General features: G+C 30.0%; 1 protein-coding gene across 2 annotated transcripts in view; it reads left to right on the top strand.

Moving 5' to 3' along the window:
* The window catches only part of LOC111622377 (serine/threonine-protein kinase WNK1-like), a 132,256-nt gene that overhangs the window by 104,090 nt on the left and 13,327 nt on the right, over positions 1 to 14,839 (top strand). The window lies entirely within an intron of this gene.

The raw sequence follows: 14,839 nt of genomic DNA, 5'->3' as shown, positions 1-14,839 counted from the left end.
GATCCTTTTACAATTATTAATTTTTCACTATTTATTTGTTAATTTTTCATTAGTTCGTCCACTAGGGCGTTTTCCGTTAATTTTTATTTTTGTATTTATTTCGAACGCATTTTATGTTCTATATTTAATGTTCTATTTTTAGTAACTGAAGATGATCGTTGAAAAACGATTGAAAACGTTTTTATTTTATTAAATTTTGCTGGATTTATATCGGTGTAGTTTATTTTTCAGCAAGGTCCTACTTTTGCTTCTTTTTTGGAGTCAAACTGTCTAATAGTCAATAAACAATTCTCACCTATTAAAAAGGTTTTGATTGCCTTAATTTGGTAGCTGTACTTTTATTTCTTACAAAAACTATATTTAACTATTTCATTATGATAGAGTTCAGATATATTATTATAGATTACTGAGTTTTTCACATTGCAAATTAGTGTGATTGCATTTAGCTTAATAAATATATTTTTAAATAATTTGGTCCTTTTTTAACTGTAAAATAAAAATCTTAAAGGTTAAAAAGCAAATATATAAAACAATATTAAAGTCACTTCAAGAAACTTGAAATCATTTTCATTCTTTATTAAAGTTCTGTTTCAGGCTAAACAGGATGGGCACAGAGTCCTGCACTTCTGTAGAAAATTAGTCATTCATTTAACTTAATTGAGATAAAGTTTGGTTTCTGATTGGTTTGTAATATTTTAATACATTCTGTACATTTTAAGTTTGTTATTAATGTGTTGTAATACATTTGATTTAATGGACTTTTGACAATATCAGATATCCCTTTTTCTGGTTAGTCTATTAAATTGAGAGACTATTGTATAGAAGTTTTCTTGTTTTAATAATTATTTAAAATAAACTAGATAAAACTAAACAACATAAAGATGTGGCAAAATTAAAAAGTAATGATAAAAATATAAATACACTAAAATTTATTTAAAACAGTACCTGAAATCTGCCTGAACAGAAAAATCTTTGGAATAGAGAAATTTTCTGTTAAATTTTACTGTAGGTGGAAACCTGTGTAATATGGAGGTTATGGATACGAAGGTCTTACCTTAATTTGAATAACATAGAAAACTAAGATTAAACTTGTAGACATAAAAGTGAAATTTCCTTTGGATATAGTAGTTGCCATAGAGCATGACAACTGTATTTTAAGAACAAGTTTGAATCTTTTGAAGAAATGAAGGTAGTGTGACAAAGGAATGTCAGGCAAGGCCACTTATAGATGAGACCAAGATTCACGAAGATGAGCATGCCAGTGCAGTGTAACGAAGGACCAAAATACCAACTGCCTAAAATTTAAGATAAATTTTGAAATAAAAAAAAAAAGATTTATTATTTACTAGCTACATGTGCCCAGCATCTCTCAGTCCTTTGAGGGGATGGGAAATTGGTGAGGTTGGGTTGGGGAGAGAATAAAAACAATGGACTCAGTAACTAAAATATACAAACTTAATATTTTGCAAATTGTCATATTATACACATGCATTTTTACAATAATGAATTATCATCAAAACTTTGTTTAAATTAATTTCTTTTGCATCTTAAATTGTTACAAAAAATTGAAAATAAAACACTAAACTTTGAAAACAAATTTTTATTATCTGAACCAGTTACTGGTGTTGGAGAAAAGATGAATAAAAATTGTAAATGTTTTTTCGAACTTCACTACATCGGTAACTGGTTCAGGTATGTGTTGATTTTGTCCCTGTGTTTTGTGAATGTAGAAATTTATTATCTACATTGACTCAAAATATACATATAATGCAGTGATCTATAAAAGTTATATTCATGCAAATATACAGGTATACCTCAAATTACGTCATTCTCGATTATATGTCGTTTGTCAAAAAATATAAGGAAAAATAAAAGTCAAGTTTAAGTCATTTTATTTGACTTTACGTCTTTCTGCCACAAATATTGAAGTCATAATATCACTAGAAAATTTGTTAAAGCACATAAAATCATATTAAAATACGTACATTTACAATAAATGTTAATATAACTATCATAAATTGTAGAGAATGAAACATGAAAACATCTGTGTTTCTGTGTTGTCATCTTATTTAGCAGTCTTTAAGTGCTCAATATTGATGTTTTCCATGGCAGCTCCAATATCTACCATTTGGCGTCGTCGTCAGTGCCACTCAATATTGGTAAATTTAATATAAATTAGTTTATTTTTTACTGTCGCAAAATAATTTTAATAACTGTATTTGTATTTAACCTTACAAAATCATCTTATTTTATAATGCCTTAGAGCAAACCACATTCACAAATAAAGAGTTCGTGATGTACTGTAAACATTGCCAAATTGTAAACATGTACATTTACAAGTAGGTACTGTATGTACATGAATTTGTAAATTTAGATTACTTTTCAAATGTAATAATCACTTCACGCCGACTTTTTCAATATCAAAAGTTACACTTACGTGTTGTGGCATTACGAACGGTGACTGTTTACAGTTTGGATAAGTTCACAAGCATTAATATGTAAATTTTCGACTATAAATTCGTATCTTCTATTATCAGGACTTATTATACTGGTTTTACAGATAATATTACAAAGATTAACAGAAAACAATTTTTATTTTATTTCGTATACCTGGACACATACACAGCACTTTCAACAACTTAATTAAAGTTCACAAGCACTTTCAACAACTTATACTTATCATCTTCAGGTGTAAATTGAATACAACAGTTTTATATTTTGAAACTTTCGAACAGCTTGTTGATCTTAATGAAGAAGCTTGATAGAACACCAATTTAAATTGAAAAATGGAATATAGTTTGAAAATATTTTTTGCACAGCAATATGAATGATGTAATATTCACAAACAATAAGTGCTAAACAATACTGAAGCTATAGAAATGCAGATTATAATGTTTAAATAGTTTTGTTCATATTTGTGGAATTTCTAGAGTTGTTGCATTTCACGGTGTAAGAGTCAATATACAGTAATACCCCGAACTTACGCGATAGGTGGGACCGAGTGATAACTGCGTAAATTCAATTTACGCAAGTTGGGGTATAATTTCGCAATTTGTGTAAAATCCAAGTCGGGTGTAAGCAAGCTAATAAGTGTTCTCATTAATCTTATCTTGTCTTTTAATTCGTTCACGGTTACAAGAAATTACCACATAGAGTCTCTCAAGTCCACATAGAGTCTCAATATAGTCAAGTCAAATAATAAAACACAGAAATAAATAATACAAAAGAAATTGTAGCTATGTGTCGATTCCACGCGACACATCCGAACATGTAAGCTGAACAATAGTGTGGGGGGGGAGTGAGTAATCAAGAGTTGCGTGGCGCTCAAACAAAAGACGAATCAACAAGATTTGGAAATTGTGTAACTCCAGGTTCACGTAAGTTGGGGTAGCGTAAGTAGAGGTATTACTGTATATAGGTTTTCCCAAATAAAAACTTTTTTTGAATGTTGCATCCTTTTAATAGTTTTGTTTGGGCCCAGATCGGCTGATATTCCTAATCATGCACTTTTTCGCCAATTCCATTGATGGTCTATTATTTAGGATGTCCTCTTGATGTTCTGTGATGCAAGATATTAGCGTTCTGGCTGTGGCTCCTATATATGTAGTTTCATCTTCTGATCGATCATGCTTTAACAGAATTTGATAAACCCCCGATTTTTCATTCAATGTAATCAAATTCTGTTAAAGCATGATCGATCAGGAGAGGAAACTACATATATAGGAGCCACGGCCAGAACGCTAATATCTTGCATCACAGAACATCAAGAGGACATCCTAAATAATAGACCATCAACGGAATTGGCGAAAAAAGTGCTTGATTAGGAATATCAGCCGATCTGGGCCCAAACAAAACTATTAAAAGGATGCAACATTCAAAAAGAAGCTTTTATTTGGGCGAACCTATATATATATATATATCGACTCTTAAAATGTGCAATGCAACAACTCTAGAAATTCCACAAATATGGACAACACTATTTAAACATTATAATATGCATTTCTAGAGCTTCAGTGTTTCTTAGCACTTATTGTTTGTGAATACTACATCATTCATATTGCTGTGCAAAAAATATTTTCAAACTATATTCCAATTTTCAATTTAAATTGGTGTTCTATCAAGCTTCTTCATTAAGATCAACAAGCTGTTCGAACGTTTTAAAATATAAAACTGCTGTATTCGATTTACACCTGAAGATGGTAACTATAAGTTGTCGAAAGTGCTTGTGAACTTATCCAAACTGTAAACAGTCACTGTTCGTAACGCCACAACACGTAAGTGTAACCTTTGATAGATTACTTTTTCTGTACTATATTAAAAACTAAAATTTATTTGTTTGTAAGTTTAAAATAGATTTTTATTAGCCATATATTATTAAAAATGCATTTATAAATAAAATACAGAATTGGGAATGGTTATTTGTGGTTTAGCCTAGTGACAAATAAATTTGACTTACGTCATTTTTCAACTTAAGTCGTCTCTCCCGGAACCAATTACCGACGTAAAGCGAGGTATACCTGTACATTTAAAAAAAACACTATGTATCTGATATCTGTAATATAACAGTTTGAAATACAAAAAAATATACAATTAATTTTAATTATAATTTTTGACTTCTTAAATGATATATATTTTTGAATAATTTTTTAAACTTACATTTACAAATGATTTTAAAACATTTTTAACATTATACAACATAAAAGAATTAAGGTCCAGCAAAAATTGTCTGGAATATCTAGATGCTGTTCTATATATATATAATAAACTAAATTCAAATAATATGTGAAATTAATCTGTATTATTATGAAAAACTAGCTGTACCCGCGGCTTTTCCCGTGTGGATTTTGCAATTTGATAGAAATAACCCTCCTTTGGTACTTCACTAAGATTCTCAATCATTATTGTTAATAATTTAGTAAATTACTGATTTTTGTTTGTTTCAAACTATGGCATGCTTTAGAAATACTAGGTGCTATCTATTGGTTACTTGATGAAACTGTCTTTACATGTTGCATATAATATAATTTGTATAGTTTTTATATATTGATACACTTAAGTACTCAAAAAATACAAAACTTATAAAAAATAAAGAAAGACTAAACTGGAAAATTCTGAACTTCAATATAACATCAATTAAGTACTATAATTTTAAACAAATCAAAAAATATTTATTAAGATAATGACATTATAGACAAAAACTTTTAAAAGATAACAAATTTATAATAATAATAATAATAATAACGCACCTGAATTTCATTTGCCGAGTTTTTTCTCTTTAATTCAAACGTTTTCAGCCTATTTGGATAGGCCATCCTTAGGTTTTCATTCATTGTTCCAAATTTATTTTATCTGCACAACATAGCTACAAAATTCGACCAAAAATATGTTTTCCAATATATACTTTTGTACCCCCTTTCACCATCTTAGGAGTGGAATGTTGAAAATTAATTTCTTAGTGGTTATCTATGTCATAGGAATACACACTCAAAATTTCACCTCTTTAGGTTCAGCAGTTTTTCTCTGGGCAATGATGAGTCAGTCAGTCAGGCCATGTAATTTTATATATATATAAAATTTTATCTATATATTTATCTCTATATATATAGATAAATAAAATTCAAATTAATGATCATTACCATGTTGCTAGAAGAGTTAATTTCCAGAGCCAATAAGATTTATACAAGGTACAGTACCTATGCACCTGGAAAGTTGGATTTTCATTTGTGTTTGGAAAAAGTTATGAAATGTCAAGGTATTTGCCATCTCGGCTGCCTTTTTGATTTTTTTTGCTCACAATAAGGTAGAATAATTTTAGCCATCTGCAGGCAGCAAGAAGTAATGTGGTACAATGCAACTTATGAAAAGGCATGCAGAATATTTTCGCAACCCAAAATTTTCCCAAACATTACTGTACATGCAATAAGGCCATAATTTATGAACCAATTAATAATTATTATTACATAGTTTGGAAAATTCAAATTAAATCATACATATAACTAGATTACCTAACTTCACTGCCTGTAACCGGTGTTCTTCTCCAATACGAAGGACTTTGCAAACGTTTTCGCATGTTGTTACTTTAGAGATCTCTAAAGTAACAACATATGGATAATGCGCAAGTCTACAATGACGCCATCGGTAACACGTGACAACATTCCAGAAAGATTTTCCAAAATAACGGTTAATTCTAGACTGGAAATTCGAATTCATATAGAGAATTCCGTAGCGCCTGAAGAAGAACCACATTAGGTTCGAAAACGTTTGCAAAGTCCTTCGTATTGGAGAAGAACACCGGTTACAGGCAGTGAAGTTAGGTAATTTATCAATTATGGTGTTATAATTTCTATATAGTTTATATATAACTAGGTATATCATACAATTTGCCATGCCACATTAAACTGTTACGTTAACATCAATATTGTAAATTAAAAGAATACTTTAATTTAAGCACATGTTTTCATCATTGTAGGATAGCATATACAATTATAAACTTGATGGAATATGTTGATTAATAGAAATAAAATTGAATTATTTCTTTTTTTAGCACAGACAGTAATTAGTGGACTTTTGACATCCAAAAATACAAAATTTATGACAATGACCTTAGAATGAATTTTTATAACGCGCAAAAATTTCAGTTAATGATGAACTTCAAGTAATGAGTGCCAAAAAATGTAAAATGGAAAATTTTCATATTGAAATTATTTTCTCACTATGGTCATTTTGTCTTACTTTTAAAGCACTCCTTTATGTTATTTAAGTTATTATTTTAACTAACGTTAATAGGAAAAATTACATACATTTACAATTTAAGTAATTTCATTAAAACATTATGATTTCTTAAAATTTTAAAATAACACAAGCTGGGTCTGGGCCATGGTAATTAATATTGACTCTCTTATGTGCTTAACTTCATCAATGTATTAATAGATAAAACACTGGTAGTTGGTTGCAGGTTTGCAACTCACCAATGGGCTGGCTACATGAAATTTTTCAAGTTTTCTTCACAAATCCTGGAAGGTATCCCTTGTTGGAAGATGGAAATTCCAAGTGTTGTATTGCCTTCTCCCATAAATTATCCATTCTTAGATATTTAACTGCTTTCTTTGTTTGACATCATTGAAAGCATCATCTGAAAACACTGAAAATTTTGCAGTGTGTAGTACTGAAGAGTAGAAATTTTCACGTCGAAGTGGTTGAGATAATTCAGATAGCAGATTTCTCAACAGTGTGTGGTTTACAGATCCCTGTGATGTAGACAAATATATTGACAGCAAACTATGCAAAATTAGGTAGATGGTGCATAAAAATTTATTAAACAGGTCTACCAGAAGGTGAAGTTTGAGAAACACTAGGTTAATTCATGTCATTGGGGTATTGAAGACATTAAAGACATGTAGTTTTTCCAGTTTTTCAAAAATTTATTCAGTTTTTCTTTTACAATTTAAATGAAGATGCACTGTTGATAATAAGAATATTTAAATTATTACAGTGAAATGTTGACTTAATGTGTGGGATGTGTATAATAGAAATGTAAAGAATGCACAAGTGCTATTCATCAATTTTATTATTAATTATTTTTATTACTATACCTAAAAACCAAGTTTGTAAGCAGTTCTTTAAACTTTGCAAACTATATCAAATGAGTTAATTTTAATTTTTACATCAAAATATAAATAAATAAAATATATTGAACCTACAAAATTGTCTTCATGTTCTGTTGTTAAACAGGACACAAAGACATATTTGTAGCTTCATATATTTTATTTATATAAATTTTGATATAAATACTGTCAGCCAAAATTTAATTAAAATTTTTACATTTTTTTTTTACAGTTTTGGATTTAATAAGTAAGTCTTGTTACACAAGACTTATTATTCTATTATATTGTAAGATTATAAGATTTAAAATCACACCTTATAAATTGTAATCACTTTGTGTATTGTTTTTTTTAATGTTTGTTCAATTATTGCAGATGTTCACTTCTTTTACTGATAATGCAGTTTAATTTTAAAAATTAATATTGATTGAATATGTGAAGAATTATAAAATGCAACAGGGAGGAGAGCATTGCAAAATGCCAGAGGATCAAACTAAGTCCCAAATATAATATATGGCAATATCAATTATCATTTTCAAATTTTAACACAGCATTATTATGCAGTATTTTGAATTTTAGATAAAAGTCTGTAATACTTAATAATCTAACGTTGATTAAAATGTTTTTGAAATATTTTAACTCTACAAATCCCTCACACTTATCATTTACACTTTCAGTTTGAGGGCATGTATTAATGAACTGATAAAAAAAAAAACTGATAACAAAGTACAAAAAATGATGATAAATAATTTTAATTTAAATGGTATTATTTATTTTTTATTTTAATAATTTTAATTGTGTAACTAAACTATTTCTGAATTTTTTTCCAGTTTATTGATATTTTATAAAGTTCAGGAAATTTATTAAGAGATAAATTTAATAAATATAGACTTTTGTACATGGATTATACAGGATTTGTTAATGAATAATAAATGACGGCTATTTATTTATTTTTTTCAAAGCCACGTAGATTTATGGTTGTGGATTAATAACAGGATAAACTATTTTAATTTAATAAAACATTTTATTTTTAATTTTAATTATTTAGCAATTACAAAAATTATGTAATTGTTAATTAGAAAAAATAACTGATTAAAAAGTCAAAGAAGTATTAGAATATTTGCCTAGCATATGCTGTTTAATTTTGTCATTGTGCCATACTGTAAGGGATGTGAGGGTTAGGAAATTTGTACAAGGTTGGTCAAGGAAAGTCATGGAATTTAAAACAAAAATTTGACTAGGAACCATGTTTATATATCAATAAAAATATTCCAAAAAGAATCGATGGAGTCAGATAATCTATTTTTTATATTACCGTACTGTACTAATCTTTAGTACACGGAAAACTACTAGTTTTCCATTCGTTTCTGACTAAGCCTCCAAAAGTCAGAAACGAATGGAAAACTAGTAGTTTTCCGTGTACTAAAGATTAGTACAGTACGGTAATATAAAAAATGTTTATATATTTTTTATATTCTTATATATATGTTATGGACAAAGTGACTAATAGGTCATTATGAATAATGATTAAAATTGCCACATAGTTTAATAAATATTGAATAATTTATTAAATTGACCTGACATTATGAATAAAACTATATCTCTTTGGGCAATTTGATTTTCAAAAAAGTTTTAATTTTCTTTATTAAAAATTATTTATTTATGTGAATTAAAGTATTTTATGAACAACCCATTCTATTTTATGCATAATAGTAATATGCATATATTTATGAGACCCTGAATTTTATTAACGAAAATTTCGCTCTTTTATTAACTAAAATTTTAATTAATGCACTTTCGTTTATGTAACGAATTAGAAGGAAAAAATCGATCTTAGCCGGGAATGTGTAAACCTTCCGGTCATAAACATCAACAATCTATTATTCTCTACATAACTTGCAGCTCATCTTGCACAAAAGTTTATAGTTAGCATCCAACTTTCGTCACTTGTTTTAGGTCCCTGGAACACCTATAACCTATAGCTCATAGACCATTCGATCACATGATGGAAATTCCCCACAAAAAGCTATAAAAGACCGTTCTTACCCCCTCTTGGGGAGTCTCTTAACGAAAGCTGGACTGACGACATCGCGCCGATTCTCCGAACCCGCCGATATTCCAATCTACGAACATCGTTATCCAATCATCGCCAGAGTCGCAAACTTTATATATTTGTGCTCCTGAGGATTAAAACCACCTTTTATTGAACAATTAAGTGCCTACATGGACTTACTCGCCTAGGAACCATACAAAGAGGTATGAAAAAGTGTGTAAACTCTCTCTCGAGCTGATAGGCGGTTCAAGAAAGAAATTTGTGTAGTCTTTTTGTCAATTTTGTTTATTTCAATAAATTCTTATTTTTACTTGTTAAAATGGTAGACTCTTTTACTTGTATATGCCCTTCACCTTATCGTTGACCCCAAGAAACTCTCCCTCCACTCGCCTGACTTGTCATTCTGACTAGTGTTGCCGAAAAAGGAGACCTCCAACCTCCCCGGCGGTTCACATATTAATTACAAAAAACTTTAATAATTAGAATCATTATTACAAAAAGTTTAGTTGGCAATTACTTTGCACATAGCTTTCAAGAAAATAATTTGTGAAAATTTCACTTACTATTAAAAAATATTCCAGTTTTTAAGTATTATTATCTGTACTAATTAAACTAATATTGACAAAAAGTACACCTATTGCTCTTTTTGCACAGTGGATATATTCCAAACAACACACATAAAAATAGTATGGTATATACAACCTGAAAAAAAATGCATGATAGGATCCACAATTTGGATGAAATGAAAAAATAAGCAATTTACAAAAGAAATGTGAGCTTTTTTATTTTAGCATTATTGTAAACACAAGGTAACCTAGGAAACATACAATATTCTCTGATGTACAGTACATACAGTGCTGTCTGCTTAAAAAAGCTAAATGAATTCTTGATTTAGAAACATTTAATTTTAAAACCAGTTTTTCAACAAAAAGATTAACATTTTTGAACAATAACACAGTTTTATAAAAAAAAATAAATTTAAAAATTTCAATAAACTTTTTTCCATAAAAAAAATAGTTGTGTGAAAAGAATGGTTTACTTTTGTCAATTGCATAATTTCAGAATTGCATTAAAAAAGAGTTATAAGTACATTATTAGTATTATTTACAAAATTATATAATTTAGTCATAAAAATCAACTTAAAGAAAACTTCTGGAATGTCATTTTTGGAATATGGTACACAGAATGGTGTGTGGTTTAGTCTGTTGTATGATAACTCCAAGATATCATTATCATCACTTTGCCCAATCAGATGATAGCAGTGTTCATATTGACCTGTCAGTGTGATAAATTATGATAAAGAATATGAAATTTATTACAATGCTTGATTTTGTTCATTATTATTCAGTATTGCCAGGCAATATAAATAATGTCTGTGTTAATTACTTGGTCCATTACTTTAATTTTAAATATATATGTTATCGAATATTTTGTTTTCATCAAATATTTTGAAGTTTTGTTTGAGCTAGTTAATTAGAAAAATAATTATTAAAGTATTAAATATAATATATTATATTTAACCACCATGGGAACCACCATGCATCTGTATCTCCCCAAAATTTAATGGACAGAAGATTCAGAAATAATCTGTTCAGCAGAGGAATGGATAGGACCCCTGTGCAGTTGGCTACCTGGGAGAGGTGAACTGGAATTACAGGAAGTACACAGATCAAATCAGAGAAATGCTTCAAACAACACTACAGGATCAAAGTCATTAAGAACTCTTGAAGTAGATACAAAAATTCCACACAGCTTTCAAAATTTTAAGAAATGAATTAACATAGGTACCTGGAATGTTAGATCTTTATACCAAATGGGAAAGATAGGAAATGTAATGCATGAAATGAAAAGACTGAAGATGTCAATCTTAGCAATCTCTGAAACAAGATGAGCTGGAGAAGGAGATATTACCACTAACAAAGAAATAAGACTCATCTATTCAGAAGAACAAAACATAAAACAGGAGATGGGGTAATGCTGGAAAAGAAGATGGCTAAATTGGTTGACAAATATTGCCAAGTATTTGATAGCACCATAGCACTGAGGATAAATGCTAAACCAAGGTCCTTTTCTTAACCCAGACATACATGCCAACAAATGATCATTCTGATGATAAGACAGAGGAAGTTTATAAACAAATACCTACAGCTTAAAAAGAAGAGAGATGTAGTGATTATTATGGTGGATATAAATGCAAAGATTGGAAGAGGGCGAGAGATAATGTAATTGGACCATGGGGCTTAGGAGAAATGAACGAAAGAGGGACTTGTTGCATTTTGCAGAAGAACCAACATGATTGTAACTAACACCTGGTTTCAACAGCATGACAGAAGAGTGGCTACATGGACAGCTCCAGGATTAAGAGGAGCAGAAACAAGAAACCAAATTGATTAAATTCTAGTCAACTACAGATTTAGAAATGCAATAATTAACACACAGACTTAACCAGGTGTTGATTGCAATGGTGATCATAGTCTACTGGTAACAAAACTAAGAATAAGGCTGAAACACGTTAGGCCAAAAAAAGCAAAAAAATGGCTCAATATAGATACATTGAGGAAAGACTACATCAAGAAGATTTTTCAGGCTGACATATCGAGAAGACTGCAAAATTTCAACACTAACAGAAGTGCAGAAGAAATCTGGAATGATTTGAAACAAAAAATTAAAGACACAGTGGTTGACATCCTTGGCAAGAAAGGGAAACAGATAAAGAAGCCTTGGGTCACAGAAGAGATAATAAAAAATATGGATGAAAGAAGACGATACAAAAATGCTAACAACATGAAAGAAAAAGAAAAATATAAAATCATTAAAACAGCAAATAAGAATAATGTGCAAATAGGCAAAAGAAAAGTGACTGAATCAATTTTGTCTAGAAATGGAGCACTAAATGGGGATGACTAAAGAAGAGTATATGAAAAGCTAAGCTTAATCTAAGGGTAAAAAAGGAAATGCAGAATTGGGGCTTTATGAGATGAAAATGGAAAATTTTATTGCAGAAAGATGGACAAGTGTTAAGATGGGAAAGATATGTAGACAATCTATGGAAATGAGGACGGTTTAAACCTAGAAGGGATGGAGGAGAAAGAAAGAATGCAACCTTTCTTAAGGAAGAGATTGATGCTGTATTGAAAAAGCTGAGGGACAGAAAGGCACCAGGAATAGATGAAATACAAGGAGAACTTCTTAAGGTTAATGGAGAAGATGAAACAAGAATTTTAATTAATTTTTTAAACAAAATTTTAGAGGCAGATCTTCTGGATGATTTCACAAAATCAATCTTTATCCCTGTTCCTAAAACTGTGGATACCTTAGACTGTGATAAACACAGTACTGTTAGTTTGGTAAGCCATGCCTTAAAGGTTTTAGTTAACATCATAGAGCGAAAATAGAAAACTACATAAATCAGGAACTAGGTGAGTCACAATTTGGTTTCTGAAGAGGCAGAGGGACAAGGGACGACATTACAATGATACGACTTACAGGAGAAAGGATTATTGATCATTATAGAGAATTATATGTATGCTTTGTCGACTTTGAGAAGGTCTTTGATAGTGTTAATCAAACACTTTTGTTTGAGATTCTGCAAAAATAGGTATTGATAAAAAAATTACTGAGAATAATATACATCATCTATAAAACCAATGGTCAGATTTCAGGGAGATGATACCAAATGGATTCAGATTAAAAAAGGAATAAGACATGGATGTGGTTTGTTCCCAACACTTTTTAACATCTACAGTGAATGGATGATAATATTTGTAATTATATTTGTTGTTAAACAATATTGTCTTTATTTTCATCTGTTTTAACACCAAAAAGTTAATGTATTTTTATTGATGATGCAACAGGTTATGTGGTTTTGTTTGTTATAGGAATTTTTGCAGAGTAGACATTCTTATTGATTATTTACTAAAAATAATTCATAAGAATGTGTATTTGTTAATTATGGTAATTTAGAAGAGATATTTTTAAAGTAAAAACTGTTTTATAATAAAAAACAAAGTGCCAAACATTATGGGTACTTTATTTATTTATTTTTTCAGATTCTACTACTTTTAGCTACTTTTCCTCATAGTTTCCATTGTTGAAACTTTTGTTGTAGCATGAAATTGGTTTTTGTAGACTTGTGTCACAGAAGTATGCCACCTGTGAGGATGATCATTTTTAAACTATTTTTTGCACTTCTTCATTGGTTTGGAAATGCTTGCCAGCAGCAAGGAACCTTTTCAGATGCAGGAAGGTAAGTCAGCATCAAGTATGGACTGTACAAAGTAATTCAAATGCTGCCAACCAAAAGATTTTACTAGGACTTGTGTTAAAGTGGCTATATGGTGTTTTGCATTGTCGTGAAGCAATATAACCCCAGCAGACAGCATGCTGTGGAGTTTATTCTGGAATGTTCAGCAAAGTTTCTTCGAAGTCTGAAAAATGCAACAGCATTTACTGTTGTTTCATGTAAAGTCCATCAACAAAATATTGCATCTGTCCCAGAACATGGATGCTGTGATCTTGTTGGAGATGATATGTTGCTACTCCAGAGACTGCTGCTTGCATTCAGGAGTCATATTAGATACCCATGTCTTGTTTCTATGCTGATGTGGCTCAACAGTTTATCACCTTTCTCATGTTATTAGGTCAAAAGTATCAAAGTAGTGGATAATCTTTAGTAAGCATCTTTGGAATCCATCAACAGCACAATTTCTTATAGTCCAAGTTTTATGACACAGTTTTGTTAAGAACTGACTAAGAAACTTATAGGAAATTCACTGTTAGTGTGGAAATGGTGAACTGTCTGTTTCCACTGATTCACATATTACGTGAACAAGAATGTTGGCAATTTCAGATGCCTAGTCTGAATGTGGTTTACAATGCCCATTTTCCTGACCTTCCTTAAACAGTCTCACCTTCTTATGAACTTTGCTTTCACTCATGGCATTTGGATCATAAACTTGACAGATCTGCTGGTTTCACATTTCTTGTGGCCAGGAAGCAAATAACAGACCTTATTTTACAGGTGGCAGGTAGCTCAATATTCTTAAACATTTTCCTAGTTGACGAGAAAGGCACACATTGCCGACGTAATTTAATATGGCATCTGTTTATGTGCAAGGGTACCAGGAGACACTGTACATGTGCAAAATTGTGAATGTGTGCATTTTAATAAGATGTTACTAAACGG

Source organism: Centruroides sculpturatus, unplaced genomic scaffold (genome assembly GCF_000671375.1).
Source record: "Centruroides sculpturatus isolate CEXI.00-Female unplaced genomic scaffold, Cexi_2.0 scaffold7, whole genome shotgun sequence".
NCBI lineage: Eukaryota > Metazoa > Arthropoda > Arachnida > Scorpiones > Buthidae > Centruroides > Centruroides sculpturatus.
The sequence above is the reverse complement of the archived record's forward strand: the minus strand, read 5'-3'. Positions and strand labels throughout refer to the sequence as shown.